At 45.8% G+C, this 16,375-nt stretch overlaps 1 protein-coding gene across 13 annotated transcripts in view; it reads right to left on the minus strand.

The window, feature by feature from the left end:
- The window catches only part of KIF1A (kinesin family member 1A), a 188,133-nt gene that overhangs the window by 158,942 nt on the left and 12,816 nt on the right, over positions 1-16,375 (minus strand). The gene's annotated exons all lie outside the window — the stretch shown is intronic.

Raw genomic sequence — 16,375 nt, forward strand, 5'->3', positions numbered from 1 at the left:
CAGCCAGAGAGTACATCATAGCCTCAACTTTCCCGGGCCATGACCAGAACAGCCCATTAGCACCGGGCTTGCCGGGCTCAGAGCAAGGGGAGCCATGAAAGCATCAGGCAGGCAGGGACCTGCAACCCCATCCTCCTGGCAGCAGCTCATTGCTGCATGCCCCTTCCTAGTCTGATTTAATAGTCATCATCAGAATAGCACCCAGAGGCCCCCGCTGAGATCAGGGGCCCCTGGGATGGGGCTGCGCACACACCCAGACCGTGTCTCCACTAGGAAGGAAAGGTGTGTTCTTAACTCAAATTAATTGTCTTAGTGAAGACGAGGCCATCTACAGCTTTCCCATGAGCCAGCAATAACTGAGAGCCTCAGCAATAACTGCACATTCTCACCTCCCAGAGGGCCATGCTCTGTAGAGCACACATTGAGGCAAGGATGAAGAGCGCTTTCCTGCACACATGCTATACTTCCAGCCTCCTGGACCCTTTTCTATGCTGCTCCACAGACAGAGGGCCCGCTCCCTCACCCCGCAGACTCTTTACCCTATGTTAACGTCACTGATTTCAATGGAGCAACTCCTGTCTTGCACTAGGGTATGCGAGAGGAGAATCAAGCCCAGAAAGCATGCTACCCTGCAGAGCCTTCTCCAGCTCCTGATGCTCCTCCCACACCAGGTGAAATCTCATAGGCAACAGAGCAAAACTAGTGTGAGCTCAGAGTGACGCCTCAGATGCTGCTTCCCCTTACATGGCCCCTCAGGACCTCAGCTCTGGCTAACCCCAGGCAGCAGAGACTTGACAGAACACAAAGGCACTCCACAAACAGAGCCCTGTCCTTCATACAGTGTGATGAGCACCTCCCCATCACACCTGGCACAGTACGGGTGGGAGAAGGGTAGTTGTGCAAAGGAGGAGGGGAAAGGAATGAATGTGTTTTGATTAGATGGAAGGGGGAAAATTAAGCCCTTCTCAGCAAACACTATTATTTGACACTCATTCAGCTGTTGTGAAAAGGACTCGGTCATCCTAGTTTTCCAACAGGGGACATGCTACACTGGTCTACAATTTTTGAGAAGTCATCTGCTTCAGAGATAAAATGTGCAATTTATTATGTATTTTGATGTGCTGAATTCAAATATGACAATTAAAACAACTGATTGGCTACTGTTTCTCAGATATTTAAGTTTTTACATTTTATGTCTATGTATATTGTGTAGATAGAGTTTTAATCATAAATTGTAAACCTAGGTCTTTTCATGTGTTTATGGTTGCTTTACATGATAATATTTCACCTGTCCTATTTATGTAACACTTTAAAAATCAGCAAAAGGGTTATATAAATAACATTTATTATGAAACAAAAGGCAAAAAACTGTTCTGTACATAGTTTAGTCCTATTCAGTGTCTACTCGGCCCTTCTTGGCTTGTCTCTTGTATTCATTAAATGGAGCATCTCTTGTCACTGTCCAGCAATAGTCTGCAAGCATTGATGGGCTCCATTTGCCCTGATAGCGTTTCTCCATTGTTGCAATGTCCTGGTGAAATTGCTCGCCGTGCTCGTCACTCACTGCTCCGCAGTTCGGTGGAAAAAAATCTAGATGAGAGTGCAAAAAATGTATCTTTAGTGACATGTTGCAACCAAGGCTTTTGTATGCCTTGAGGAGGTTTTCCACCAACAACCTGTAGTTGTCTGCCTTGTTGTTTCCGAGAAAATTTATTGCCACTAACTGGAAGGCTTTCCATGCCGTCTTTTCCTTGCCACGCAGTGCATGGTCAAATGCATCATCTCGAAGAAGTTCACAAATCTGAGGACCAACAAAGACACCTTCCTTTATCTTAGCTTCACTTAACCTTGAAAATTTTCCATGGAGGTACTTGAAAGCTGCTTGTGTTTTGTCAATGGCCTTGACAAAGTTCTTCATCAGACCCAGCTTGATGTGTAAGGGTGGTAACAAAATCTTCCTTGATTCAACAAGTGGTGGATGCTGAATAATTTTCCTCCCAGGCTCCAATGACTGTCGGAGTGGCCAATCTTTCTTGATGTAGTGGGAATCTCTTGCACGGCTATCCCATTCGCAGAGAAAACAGCAGTATTTTGTGTATCCAGTCTGCAGACCAAGCAAGAGAGCAACAACCTTCAAATTGCCACAAAGCTGCCACTGATGTTGGTCATAGTTTATGCACCTCAAAAGTTGTTTCATGTTGTCATAGGTTTCCTTCATATGGACTATATGACCAACTGCATGACCTACCAAAACATTGCCATTATGCAGTAAAACAGCTTTAAGACTCGTCTTCGATGAATCAATAAACAGTTTCCACTCATCTGGATCGTGAACGATTTTGAGGGCTGCCATCACACCATTGATGTTGTTGCAGGCTACAAGATCACGTTCCATGAAGAAGAATGGGACAAGATCCTTTTGACGGTCATGGAACATGGAAACCCTAACATCACCTGCCAGGAGATTCCACTGCTGTAGTCTGGAGCCCAACAGCTCTGCCTTACTCTTGGGTAGTTCCAAATCCCTGACAAGGTCATTCAGTTCACCTTGTGTTATGAGGTGTGGTTCAGAGGAGGAGGATGGGAGAAAATGTGGGTCCTGTGACATTGATGGTTCAGGACCAGAAGTTTCATCCTCTTCCTCGTCTGACTCAAGTGAGAATGATTCTGGTGCCTTCTCTGTGGGGTACTGGGCGTATAGCTGATGGAATGTTTGGATAATGCACAGTCCACTTTTTCTTCTTTGACACACCTTTCCCAACTGGACTCACCATGCAGAAGTAACAATTGCTGGTATGATCTGTTGGCTCTCTCCAAATCATTGGCACTGCAAAAGGCATAGATTTCCTTTTCCTGTTCAACCACTGGCGAAGATTTGTTGCACAAGTGTTGCAGCATATGTGTGGGGCCCACCTCTTGTCCTGATCTCCAATTTTGCAGCCAAAATAAAGGTGATAGGCTTTCTTAACCATAGTGGTTATACTGCGCTTTTGTGATGCAAAAGTCACTTCACCACAAACATAGCAGAAGTTATCTGCACTGTTCGCACAGGTACGAGGCATCTCTGCTCACTTTGCCTAAACAGAAATGTGTCCCTTTGCAAAATCAAACACTGACAAATAAGAGAGCACGACACCGTATGATTTCTAGAGCTGATATAGGGCAATTTGTTCAGCAGAGTGATGTAAGCTTTGTTATGATTGCATCATCCATGACTTGTAGGAATAACATGATGCAATTCATATTATGTATGATGCAATACCAGCTTCAGATTGCATCATCCATTGTTTTGCCTAAAAAGCAAGTACTGTCCAAACCCAGTCATAGATTTATTCAGAGATCCAGTCAAAGATGTATTTAGTCATTTCTGGTTTAAATTGAGATCCCTTCCCTTTATTTCAGAAGCATTTTGGCTGTAGAGCAGTGCTATATAAATGGGTGTAAATTCTGTAGGAAAACTGCGCCCAGATTTTATGGCTTAGTGCGTGGCTTATTCTCAGCACCTTTTCCCCCTCCAAATCCTCTGTGAATTTGTTTTTTACAAGCCCAGTGAATGCAGAAGTGCCAAGCGCACGCTTGTCAAATGAGCTCCAGCGTGTCTTGAATGGAGATGCTGCTGGCATGCTGGTCTTTGCACTAAATTGTGCATTCAGGCAGCATGGTGCTGCACATTGCTGGTGAAGGAGCAATCACACATTGTGAGTGCATGCCTACATCTCAGCGAGGCTCAGCAAAGTGCCGGATACACTGACATCTCGGTATTCAACATTTTGGCTCCTTTTCCATTTCAGCCCACAACTGGATTCTTACTGTCCAAACTGTTGTCAGTAGGCTGGGTCCAGCAAAACCAAAGCTAAGAAAAATTGAGCTGTAGTCTGTTCTGCCTCCTGCATGATCAACAAAGTCACCAGCTAAGTTCTGCTTCCAGAATCTCTGCTCTCACTGATTTTGGAAGCAGAAAAGGTATGTTTGATTTTCAGAGGCCAGTTTCAGCTCTCAGCTAAACAAACCTTGCTTTGCTGAAACTCAGCACATTCAATTGTAGAAACTACCAATACACATGGAACACAAACATGTCTTTTTTACAGTCATTTTCCTGACCCTAATCAGATCATTTGGCCTAGTGGATAGGGCCTAGCCTGGCAGGCCTGAGAGACTAGCTGCTGAGCGACTGTGAGAACATCTCTTTTCTTTACCACCTTTTGTCTATCTAGACCAGAGGTGGGCAAACTACAGCCTGCCACATCCGGCCCGCGGGACCATCCTGCCTGGCCCTTGAGCTCTCGGCCGGGGATGCTAGCCCCCGGCCCCTCCCCTGTTGTCCCCCCTCCCCAGCAGCCTCAGCTCGCCAAGCCACCAGTGCTCTGGGTGGCGGGGCTGCGAGCTCCTGCCGGGCAGCGCGGCGGCGGGGCTGCGAGCTCCTGCTGCTCTGAGCAGGGGGGTTGGATAAGGGGCAGGGAGTCCCGGGGGGCAGTCAGGGAGCAGAGTCAGGGCAGTCAGGGGACAGGGAGCGGGGGGGGAGGGGGGGTTGGATAAGGGGTGCGGTCCCGGGGCGGCAGTTAGGAGGTCCTGGGAGGGGGTGGTCAGGGGACAAGGAGCAGGGGGGTTGGATGGGTCGGAGGTTCTGAGGGGGGCAGTCGGGGGAGGGGGAAGTGGGAGGGGGCGGATAGGGGGCAGGGGCCAGGCTGTTTGGGCAGGCACAGCCTTCCCTACATGGCCTTCTGTATAGTTTCGCAACCCCGATGTGGCCCTCGGGCCAAAAAGTTTGCCCATTCTGATCTAGACACCAAGCTCTTTATAACATGGACTGTCTCTCACTATTAGAATTCTTTGAGGGGGTCAGCCAACATGTGAGCACAGGGGATCCAGTGGACACAGTGTACCTGCACTTTCTGAAATGCTTTGACAAGGTCCCTCACCAAAGGAGGGATGGTCCTCTCATGGATCAGTCACTGGTTAAAAGATATGAAACAAAGGGTAGGAATAAATGGTCAGTTTTCACAGTGCAGAGAAGTAAATAGCAGGGTCCCTGTGGCAGGGTGCTGAGCAGGAACACCTGAGCCAGCCCTCTGTCACAACAGCTCCAATTAAGGGAGGTAAACTGGAGCTGGCTAGAGAAACCTGTGCCTGATTGGCCAAGGAGAATCAGCTGCCAGCCTGATTAGCCTGGGGCTATACACAGGCCCAGATAAAAGAAACAGGAGGAAAACCGGAGAGGGGGAAAGTGCTTCCTGCCTGGGTGCAGCAGCCAAGAAGTTCTCAAGGCTGAAAACCCCAAGCTGTATAGGGTGAGAGGGTGATAGGACTGCACCCTGTAAATACTGCACTGGTGATTGCTGAACCTGAGGGTCTCTGAGTGGTTTTTGGTTCAGAGCAGAAGCAGGACCGGGGGGGGGGGCTGCTATGCCCTGTTACAGTCCCCCAAGGATCTGTGCTGGGACCAGGGCTGTTCAACATAGGGCAGTGGTTCCCAAACTTTAACAACCCGTGAACTCCTTTCACTAAAATGTCAAGTCTCGCAAACTCCCTCCTAAAAATGAATATTTCCAGGGATTTTCTCCTTTACTTGAATATAAATTATAAAAGCAGTGATCTTATATATTTGTTTTTATGACATGCTTATTACACACTATTTATTATTATTATTTATCATTACAGTATTTTTATTACATTATGAAAACAGCAATACTCTTCCAAGATCTCACTTTCGTAGCTTGTATCGCTTTGAATAAGCCTGTTATAAGACAAGGCTCCTATGTTTCATCAAGGAGCATCAGATGTAAAACAGCATGAAGGTATTTAAGAAACCAACTCAGAGTTCCTCCTACACAAGCATTCAGGTCTTGAGCAGTCTAGGCAAACAAACGAAGCTTAAACTTGTTCTTCATAATAATTTTAAAAACAATACTGTCTATTTAATTTTAAAAACAGCAAAAAAATCCACCTCCCTTTCCATTTCTTATAAGAAGTCTTGAAGTTCAAATCTTCTCAATGTGATAGATAGGCTTGCTTTGATCTGCTTAGCTCTTGGAAGTCCAGGGGCTCCGGGCTGCTGTCCTCGTGCTGCCCATGGTCCCTAGGGACAGCTCTGTCTGCCATTAGGGAATTTTTTCCCGAGAACCCCCTGTAACATTTTGTGAACCCCCAGGGGTTCACGAACCCCAGTTTGGGAACCACTGACATAGGGTGACCAGACATCCCGATTTTATCGTGACTGTCCCAATATTTGCTTGTTTGTCTCGCGTCTCTGATGTTCAGTCGGGACACTGGACAAACAAACCATTTTGCCCTCCGCTCCAGCACACAGGTGGAGTCCAGAGGGCCTCTGCCCCCCCCCCGACTCCGTCCCCTCCTTCCCCCATTGGATCCCTCCCCAAATCCCTGCCCCCAGCCCCACCCCCTCACTGCCGCATTGGATCCCAAGCCGGGCCTGGGGAGGAGATGCCCCTGTGCAGCAGCCTGGGCACACGGGACATGGCCGGCCAGGGCCAGGACTGCTCCAGCCCTGCAGCCCACGGTGCAACACGGTGGGTCTGGGGGCAGCATGGAGCGGGCAGGGCCCGGGTGGGTGGCACGGCCCGGGGGCATGGGCCGCCCGCCGGAGACATGCAGCGGAGAGGGGCTGCGGCGGCGAGACTTGTCCAGGCGGGGCCGCCAGCGGACAGGGGCGAGGAGCCGGCTTGGGTCCCCTGAACTGATAAACTTCCACGCCGCTGCCAGGGAGCCACACACCTCTCCCGCTTGGCTGTGCTCCAGCGGCTCGCCCCACCGGGAAAGAGTCACTGGAGCACAGCTGAGCGGGAGAGGCGCGGGGCTCCCCGGGGCCCGCCGCATGTGCCCGGGGCGGGCCAGGGGGCAGGAGGCTCCGCAGGGAAGGCAGTGCGCGCGGCCGGGGCACTCTGTGCGATCCGGCAGCACGGCTGGGCCCTGCTAATGCCCCCGGCCCCTGCGAAACTGCTTTTTTTTTTTTTGCTCCGCGCCTCCCCCGCGTCCCAATATTTCATCCCTGTGATCTGGTCACCCTAGTTCAACATATTTATAAATAATCTGGAAAAAGGGGCAAACAGTGAGGAGGCAATGTTTGTAGATGATACAAAATTATACAAGATAGTTAAGTCCAAAGCTGACTGTGAAGAGTTAAAGGGATCTTGCAAAACTGGGTGACAGGCAGGGTGGATTTGATTTAAATCAAACTGATTTACTTCACTAGTCAGGAAGACTCAATTTAATCATGGATTTCTAGATAAAAGTGCATTCTTGTTGGTTGTTATAACCTTAATACATATTCTTCACAACTCAGAGATAGATGTAGATTTCATTTTTAGAAGGTACACACTATACATTTTAAGTGATTTATTTGTAAAACTTTTCAGATTAGTTTTACAGCTATATTAGAAAATGAATGATTGTTTGGTTATTTCATTTACCAAAGGTAATTGAAGCAGATATTTATGAAGTCATTGGGAAGTGAACTATCTCCAATTCAACAGGTTAATCATTAATATTTGGATGATTTTTTTGCCATGCTGTATTAGGAAGAGACCATCACCAGACAGACATTTAAATTCTTATTTAACTAAAACAACAATGTTATGTATTATGGATTTTTTTTCTTCAACAGCAAACATAATATTTTAACAAAACAAGCATATGAATTTTTGACTCTAGTTAAACATTCACGTTTTTTAAAATCAGGTTTGTTTGTTAAAATTGTTTTTAACTAAAATAGTTAAATAAAATCTTTTTTAAAAAACAAATTTAATCGACTATGTCAGCCAGCTCAACATGAGAAACTTAAAATATTGGCTTCTGCAGCTAACTCAGTCGGCTTCACCTTCATTTTCCTGTTTGTTCATAATCTGGAAAAGAAAAACAAGCTTTCCTGCTTTTTCAGGTCCCAAACAATTTCTCAATTTGGGATGAATTAGTCCAAAGGAAGAAAAAATTCTTTCTACACCGACAGAAGAAGCTACTGCTATTCAAAGTGAGGTTATCATTTCAACTGTCTCTGAATCCAAATGCTTAAGTGACTTCCACCAGTTCACTGGTGTGACTTTCTTTAAAATAACAGCAAACATATATTTCTTGAATGGTTCTTATTCCCAAACTGGGTCTCTTTTACGGCGTGCTGCCCTTATAGGTTTTCTCTTCTAGTGAGAGAATGGTATGGTAGATGTCAAATCAATGAAGGCTACACTCAAAGACCTCAAGACTTCTGGAATATGCTGCTCAAACAGTTTCACTTTTGTTTCTACAGCCTGCCCCTCTCTTCTCACATTTATCTCCAGACTTCTTCCCCTTCTCCAGATCTATTCTGACTCCCAATAATCTTCTAGTTGTTAACTATCTGAAACTTTGCACTTTTAGAGAGAGGTAAGGGATTGACTCTGTACACAAATTTGCAGAGGGATAATAGGGTTGAGGTCTGTTATTTCTCACATCTAGATAGTTATTTATTTATTTTAAAACATTTTTGCTGTTAACAAGCATGTTATCTCTGGAGACACAAATCCACAGTTTGAGAAATGCAAAACTAAGCATCTCTGATGGTAGTGCTCAGTCTAGAAGATGAGTCCCATTGGGTAGATAGAAAGATTAACCTAAATAATCTGTACGGAAGCCCCTGGAACCCCATAAAATTGGGTCCCTAATCCATGAACTATTGGAACTTATTTACAAAACTTTTCTTAAACATTACATGAATATATTGTCTTATACTTTAGACTTTATAATCCCTATTCCATGATAAGGTATCTTTGGGCTATAATATATCTTTAGACTGGATTTTTTTTTGGGTGGGGGAACCTATTTAAATAAAAAATCAGATTTTGATTTGATGGTTTTTTTTTTTTTTTAAATCTTTGATTTTTTTTATCCACCCTGGTGACTGGGCAACAAAATGGCAGATGAAATTCAATGTTGATAAATGCTAAGTAATGTACATTGGAAAACATAATCCTAACTATACATATAAAAAAATGAGGTCTAAATTAGCTGTTCCCACTCAAGAAAGAGACCTTGGAGTCATTGTGGATAGTTCCCTGAAAACATCCACTCAATGTATAGTGGCTGTCAAAAAAAGCTAACAGAACGTTGGGAATCATTAGAACAGGGATAAATAAGGCAGAAAATACCATAATGCCACTGTATAAATCCATGCTACACCTGCCCCTTGAATACGACATGCAGTTCTGGGTGCCCCATCTCAAAAGAGATATATTAGCACTAAAAGTGCAGAGAAGGGCAACAAAAATGACTAGAGGTATGGAACAGTTTCCATATGAGGAGAGATTAAAAAGGCAGGGACTGTTCAGCTTAGTAAAGAGACAACTAAGGGAGGATATGATAGGTCTATAAAATTATGAATGGTAAGAGAAAGTGAATAAGGAAGTGTTATTTACCCCTTCACATAACACAAGAACCAGGGGTCACCCAATGAAATTAATGGGCATCAGGTTTAAAACAAAAGGAAGTACTTCTTCACAGAGTGCACAGTCAACCTATGGAACTCATTGCCAGGGGAGGTTGTGAAGGCCAAAACTCGAACTGGGTTCAAAAAAGAATTAGATAACCATTGATTGACTTATTAGCCAAGATGATCAGGGACACAGTCTCATTCTCTGGGTGTCCCTAGTCTCTGATTGCCAGAAGCTGGGACTGAATGACAGGGGATGAATCACTCAAATTGCCCTATTCTGTTAATTCCTTCTGAAGCACCTGGCACCAGCCACTGTCGGAAGACTAGATGGACCACTGGTCTGACCCAGTATTGCCATTCTTATGTACATACAGTGCCTGGCACAGTGGGGCCCCTGGCGCTACTTTTGCATAAGTGACAGTAATTTTAGGACAGAAACAAGTTCCAGAAACAATAATCAAGAACACTGCAGATTGATCCTGCAGCTGCTATTCCAGGGGATGGGTTGAGATTATGTTGCAGCCTCCTAAGGTATCTCTACACTGCATTGTAAAGCCAGGCTCAGATCTGGTATGAACCCAATCCCCAGTCCTATCCACACATGAAACTTTTTGACTCACGTCAGCAAGCACTTAGGGCCCAAGTCCTAGGCCCCACCTAGGAGAGAGGGTCGGAGCTCGAGTCCCACTGTGACTCAGGTCCAAGCCCTGTCGTGCAGCTCAAGTTGCAGCCCCTAGTCAGAAGGGCTGTGTAGTGTAGTATGAGACCCAGGTCCAGCAATCAGAAACCCAGGTTTACAATGCAATGTGGACACTCAAGTGCAGGCTTGGAAATACCAAGTCCCCAAGTGTGAGTCCCACAGACCCTGCTTAACAAGCAGTGTAGAACCCCCTAGGGCCCTCCCAATTGGAGAGCAGCCTTTTTTCAAGAAACAAAATGTACCAGTGCTGCAGGAAAGATATATTTGTACTGGGGATTCGAGTGACTATCAAATACTGAGACACATGGCCAGAGTCTCCACTGCCCCGTACCCTCGGCAGTCACTTACTGCCAGGTATTCCAATCTGGTAGTGGTATAACTGACCGCACATGGCAGCAGAGAGCCTAGCCCACAAGGTCTGGGATGCTGTGAGCAGTGCTGTGCAAGCTTCCCCCCATCCAGCTCAGCCAAGTCACTCCTGCTATCCTCGTGCTGGCCCACACCCAGATCTGCCAGTGCACGCCAGCGGTTCCTCCCATTCTATCCCTCACGTACAGTGGTGGATTAAGGGGCCCCAGCCAATTTGGGGACTTCCACAGAAGCACCGGAACCTGAGTAGAAGGGGGGGGGGCACTGGAACTGTGGCCCAGCCCCCTGCTCCTCCTCTTTCCCCCAGGGTCCTGAACATTTGTTTTGTGGGGGAGGGGGAGAGAGTTCTCTCACTTTTTAAACTTTCTTTCCACTGGGGAAAAAAAGCAGGAGAAACATTAAAAAAATAAAAGTGAGAGAAAATGTGGGGGGGGAGGAAGAGAGGAAAAGGGGCCCCCCATCAACATAAAATCGTTTTTTCACTGGAAAATGAAGACATGATTTTGTGGAAAATGGGGGCGGGGGGAATGAAATTTGTTGAAAATGGAAGAAAGTTTGGGGGGGAAATCCACAAAATGGAAAGTGTCATAGGAAAATTGGGACTCAAATGAAAATCTTTCACACGCAAAAAAACAAACATTTTGCTAAAACAAAACAAAAATTATCATGGAAAATTTTTGATGGGCTATCTGCATGCCCATGTTACAGAACACTTTCTAATGAAGGTGCTATCCTTTAGAGACATGCTGCCTGTTTTTAAATTGTGTTTGCACTACCATGATACAGCTTTATTTGGAAAAGTACAAATTAATTTTGGATTGAAGCGACACAACATAGTCTCATCACTGACAAACCTAGGCCCCAATTCAGGAAAGCAGCTAAGCGCAAGTGTGCGTCAGTGTTCAAGCACCTGAGTACCTTTGTGAACAGGGGCCCTGGAGAGCACAATCACATTTTCAAGCATGTCTCAGTCTCAGCTGGTTTATTGATTTCTTTGATGGAAAAAATAAAATTCTATTCCATGCCAAAAGCACTGTTCATGTGCCAAATGACAAAATTTATTCCTGGATCATATCAATAAATTCTCACCAAAACCATCTGCTTGAGCCTACAAATATGGAGACGTGGTCGTTTAGCCCAGTTCTATTCTGAGCGGAGAGCTGGCCAAACTCAGGGGCAATTTATAATTTCTTTGAAAGTTAAACAATTCCATGTGGCATTTGACAATAGCTAGTTTCGAGCTCTTCCCCCTCCTCCCGCTCGTGTAACTCAAAAATCAGTTTTAAAAATCAAATATCACAGACCTTTTGTCTGGCTAGCTGGTGCTTTTGTTTACAAAAAAGGCCTATTCACATCTGAAAAATTAGCTTGCAGTGATGCTCAGTGATCACTGTTCATCTCTGCTTTTCATACACCCCTGCAATGTGATGGCCCACAGTAAATAAGATCCTGAATAAGGATTTACACAGATTCAAAGCTTAACCTGCCCAGATGAGCGAGTTAAGAATCTGTTTTAGTATGTAGATGGCCTCCATTTCCCTGACATATGAGCACCTCACCATCTTTAACAGATTTATCTTCCTCTTTACGAAGAAACACAGATAGGATCAGACCCAAAGTCCATCTAGCCCAGTATCCCGTCTACGAATATAACCAGCACCAGCTGCTTCAGAGGGAAGTGTAAGATCCCCACAGTAGCAGATGTGGGATAATCTGCCTCCAACATAGGTCTCATCCTGGTCTCTAATCACGTCACCTTGGCTTATGGCCTGAAGCACAATGGTTAACATCCCTTCCCAAGTATTGATTATCATTAGTTATGACGATTGTGTCTATCAAGGGAACACCTCTGGGAGGGGATGCCTTGCTGTGATCCCCATTGGGCAGGTGGGGAACTAAGGCACAGGGAGGCGAAGTCCCAGCTCCTTGAAAGTGTTTACTCACCTAACTCCCATTGATTTCAAGCCTAAGTGACAGAGGAAGCCTATGAGAGCAGATAATGGAGTCTGGGTCTCCCAAAGCCCAGGCTAGTGCTGTGACCACTGAACCATCCTTCCCCATCTATTTCACTTAGAGTTTTCCACTACAGGTTTATGAATAATAAATACTGTACAAAACAACTGCATCTCCAACAACATTCCAAGTTGAAGCTCAAACAATGGGCCAAATCCGTACAGGACAAAGCAGGCAGAAAGCTGCTCTACCAGGGCAGCTGGGATTCCCTTTGATGGTACAAAGTCAGCCATCCACATCCACCCTGACATAAGGTAGGACGGGACGTAGCCAGAGCGCCTTGTGTTCCAACAATCCTCAGCCAACGGAACAGTCCCAAGGGAACCATTCCAGCCAGGGTAACTTAGTGCAACCCTTAGGCTGCTCTAAGCTACACCAGGAGTTGAATCAGATCATGAGACCACAGAGGTGTTTTATAGCCACATCTCCACCCTTCTCTCTTCAGCTGAGACCAAACCATCAAGCCACCTATATTATTCTTCTGTGACATCATATCCCAGAATCCTTTCTTTGATCCAAACCAAACAAACAAAAACAAGTCCCCCATCCTCACCTACCCCCCAAAAAAGACCCAAAAGCCAACATCCAAAGTCAAGCCATACACAATGATTTCTAAAACTGACAGTTAATGGAGCCATATATGGTAAAAGTAGAAATTTCCATTCCAGCCAAAATGCCTTCACCTTGAAAAGAAAGTGTGGTAGTGAGAGTAGGAGCCAACAGCTCAGTGGCTTGTATGGTCTTGTATTCAATGTTGGTAACAATATTCCCATATCATTCATTATAGGTGAGGTCTAGGAAAGGACAGAGATGTGTACTTCTGTTTAAACTAGGGAGGGGGCAACTTCTGCTGAGTCCACAGGTTCAGAGAGCCAATATTTCCAAATATCAGTTGGGAAATATGCAGCTGTTGAAGAGTCCACTGGGCCAGAATTATCGGCCATCAGCAAATTGACAGGCAGTCCATAAAAAGCCATGAGCATTGGAGCAAGTCTGCAGGAAAAGGTGTCTGGGATCATGGAGAGGACCCGAGGCCTACATGGGCCCACAGTGCATATGCCTTAATCCTGCCCTGGCCTTGATCCAAAACGAACACAGCTGTGGAAGAAAGTAGGAAAGGAACACAGAAAAGAGACAGGAAGGCTGGTGACAGCTTGGGGTCAGAATTAAGGTGGCTTGGATGGCAATGGCTGTGCATTTCCTTACTTGCTAACATTTGGGTTTATGTTTAACCTCACCCGGGTCTCCCCTTGACATTACTGACAGATTATACACTAACCCTCCCCTCCAGCTGAAGGAGCGGTTTTGTCTGGGTCATTCATTAGCTTATGTTTTGGCCCAGAAGGGGAGGAAAAAGAAAGCAAGAGACTTTCGCTCTGTTGCTAGCTAGCTGCATGCAGAGCTCTCCTAAAAGTGCAGAGGGAATGGCGGCAGCAGCAAGGAGCAGACAGGCACAGGCCTGTGTACCGCAGCAGCACACAGCATAGACAGGGATTTATGGCTCTCTCTCCTGTCACCGTCTGCGCTACAATTCCTGGACAGTGCTGCTGTTGCTTGGCGGCTGCAAAGGATCAGCACAGATGCTGGAGCTGATGGCCCACGGGTACAATACACACAGCAGATACACTGTAATGCTGCTAAGCCTAGCAGGTTTTCAAACCGATGGAAGGGGGAAAAGAGGCATTATTAAATTGCACTGCTAATGGAAGGCCTGGGTTGTGCGATTTGAGACCAGAAGGAGCTACAGATATAGAATAAGACTAGGAAGGGCTCAGTAAAATGCATGGGCAACAGATCCTCAGCTGAAAGTGGCTACGGCTCAGTTTTCTCCCTTTCTTTGCTAGCTCTGGCCAGACACTGTTAGCTGTTATATCTGCTCCTACACTTCCCATTACCTCTTCTGGATTCCAGAGAACTCCTGTAGCTGCCAGCGCTGTGAAGGGCAGAAATGTCTCTGATCACTGCTGTTGATCTCATGATAGCAAGGAGAACTCTGGCACTGCTGTTTTTGCTTTTCACTCCAGTCAGCAAGCTCACCCCTCTGAATGCTCCCACACTCTGGTGCACATCGGATTAGGAAGCTCCAGCCAGAACCTTCGGCTCCTGCACAATGGGTGTGTCTGATCCTGGAGGTCACATGTCCTAGTGCTCTCTCAAGGCTTGGAATTCTCCCTCTAATGCTGGCTTGGTGCCTCTTTTCCCAAACGCCCAGCAGCCACACAGCATCCAGTCTATGATACTGGTGCTGCCATGCTGTACTGCTAGTTACAGCCCACAACCATGCAGCGGGAGGCCACCAGCGCAACTGGGTTCTGTGTGCTTGCTACTGCTGCTGCGCGTGCTGCTGCTACTGCTGGTTGTCATTCATGGCAGGACAAAAAATGAATCATATCTGCAAATGCAGTTCTTGAGTGCATGGAGAAGCCTAGCTCAGACAGAGAGGAGAAAGAAGCCTAGCTTGGACAGAGAGGAGACACTGGGGTGGAATGAGTGTCTGATCAGTCTCTTATGAACAGCCCAGAGACACGTGAGCCAAATTGGAAGGCCTCTGGGACCAAACAGGGAGAAGATAAACTAGAGGTAGCCAAAGTCAAAGGGTCTCCTGCACTGTTAGTTTGTTTTATTGATATTGGATTAATTTATTGTGCTCAATATCTATCACTGTTTCAATGGGAACTGCAGGTTCTCTGAGACAGTACATGAATAGAATGGTTGTAGTTTTCCCACCATCTTCTCTCTCCAGTTAGCACCTGCTCAAAGGGATTCTGTTTGGATACTGCTACCACATTCTAGCTTAACGCTGAAGACTCACTTCCTTTTCCTTTGCTTTCACTCATTCGCTTGGCAGCACACACTCACTTCGGGCTTGATCAGTCAGTGGGAGTCTTTCCACTGGCTTCTGAGGGCTCTGCATCACGCCCTTATTGCATTTCCTTTTGGAAGGTGCCCGGAGATTTCCAGACACCATCAAGTGCTCTCGACACTGAAGTTGGCTACCCTAACTGCCCACCGTGTATCTCTTGTTGTGTAACTCCTTATCACACTGCTCCTTGAGTCATCACCACAGATAGCCCTTTTCCTCTTCCTTCCTCTTCATCCTCCCATAGCCTCAGGTGCAAACGGTACTCATTTTCTGCCACGTATTTCAATCTTGAGCTAGTCCATTCAGGCTTCTGGGTGTCATGTTGATGGATTTGGAGTCTGTATCTGCTGTTCTACATAATGTTCCTCTAGGTCACCCTCTTTTTCTCTTCCCACGTGGTGTCCGTATTGTCATTTAATATGGAAAATGTGTTGCGGACATCCTTAAAGAATGTCCTAAATATGTCCATCGTTGTCTTCTTACCATATTTGATGCTTTAGGCTGGTTTGCTCAAGAATGTCTGATGTTGCAAGAAACTCTTTCCAATGGACTCTGAAAGATCTTCTGCAGGCATTTACTTTAGAATGAATTGATCTTATAAATTTCTTTTGTAGATGTCCATGACTCTGCTCCATAAAGGAGGACACACGATGCCAATGTTAAAAATTGTATTTGTGAGTCAGTGCCAATCATGCTACTATTCTAAATCTTTTCAAGCTCATGCAAGCTGTTTGCTGCTTTTGATATTTGTTGCTTAACATCTAGCACAGTTTCACCATAATTACTCATCTCAGTCTAGACAGGTAAAATGACTTACTTCTTCCAGGGTTTCTCCTTTTACTCCAATGGTTGCTATTGGGACATTGATAGCCATATATTTTGTCTTCCCCTTGTTGCTAAACAAGCCAACTTGTTTTGCCGTATCTGCCAAAAGCTGGGTCTTTTCTTCTACTGAGCGATGTATTGCACTAAGCAAGAACTAAAGGGATACTAGGGAGTCTGTTGTTCTTCT

Source organism: Trachemys scripta, chromosome 9, assembly GCF_013100865.1.
Source record: "Trachemys scripta elegans isolate TJP31775 chromosome 9, CAS_Tse_1.0, whole genome shotgun sequence".
Taxonomy (NCBI): Eukaryota; Metazoa; Chordata; order Testudines; family Emydidae; genus Trachemys; species Trachemys scripta.